Source organism: Cherax quadricarinatus, chromosome 60 (genome assembly GCF_038502225.1).
Source record: "Cherax quadricarinatus isolate ZL_2023a chromosome 60, ASM3850222v1, whole genome shotgun sequence".
Taxonomy (NCBI): domain Eukaryota; kingdom Metazoa; phylum Arthropoda; class Malacostraca; order Decapoda; family Parastacidae; genus Cherax; species Cherax quadricarinatus.
In genome coordinates this window covers 12,609,446-12,610,551 of record NC_091351.1, presented here as the reverse complement: position 1 = coordinate 12,610,551, position 1,106 = coordinate 12,609,446, and positions in this window count along the sequence as shown.

The following is a 1,106-nucleotide window of genomic DNA, read 5'->3' as shown; positions in this document are numbered from 1 at the left end:
TTTCGTTGTAGAGAAAAAAAGTGTACCACTGGCAACGCTAAAGAAATAGTACCGGTGGAATAATAAATAGTACCGGTGGAATAATAAAGAAAGAGTACTATTGGAAATAGTAAAGAAATATAACCTTTATATTATTATATTGTTGTACAATTATATAATTTGTGTATATGAATGTTTTGATGTAATATAATAGAAAATAGAAAGAGTACTTCTGGTAATGGTAAAGAAATAGTACCAATGGAATAATAATGAGTACCACTGGAAATAGCAAAGAAATAGAACCACTGGAATTATGAAGAGACAATACTACTAGATACTGTTAAGGAACAGTACAAATGTAAATAATAAAGAATTAGAACGAGGGAAAATAAAGACAAGTGAAGGAGAGAGCGAGGTCTTCGACGTTAAGATGGTTATTTTCTGAATTTATTCTTTATTCCTGAGCTGTGCATTCACTAAAATGTGAATTAAGTTTATTCTATTGTTTAATCTTTAACTTTTTAAAAATCTGGAATGATTCGAGGGAAAAAAACTTATGGGAAATTCGTGGAGAAAGTTTATGTTTTTCCTGGAAGGTCATTTAAAGAGATTATGGAATTCCTGGAAGGGTTTCGGAAGCGGTTTTATTCAAAGAAATACGTAGGAAGGGTTTTGTAATAGTTTTGGAAAGTTGTACAAAATTGCAGAGTTCTGGAATTTCACTGTGGAAAGTTTGTGGTGGTCGTGAAATTACGTTGCAGTGAAGTTGTGGTACTTCTGGAGTCATGGTAATCAGTTGTTAGTCTAGGAACGCTGTGGACTAAATAGGAAATGCTCGTTTAAGATTACATAAGAATGAAGGAACGCTACAGCAGGCCTACTGGCCCGTACAAGGCAAGTCCTTCTCAAAACCATTTCCACCCACCTATTTGTCCAGTGCTTCGAATTCAGACACTGTGTAGGGCTTACCGGGCACCTCACCGGTGGCATCAACACCACGCTACCCACTGGGTCATCCACCATAAAAAATCTTTTAAATCAGATGAAGTTCCTGGACACAGAACGGTGCAAGTCACACTGCTGCAAACAATACGTATTTCACGAAAGTCTCGGAAGGCGGCGCGACA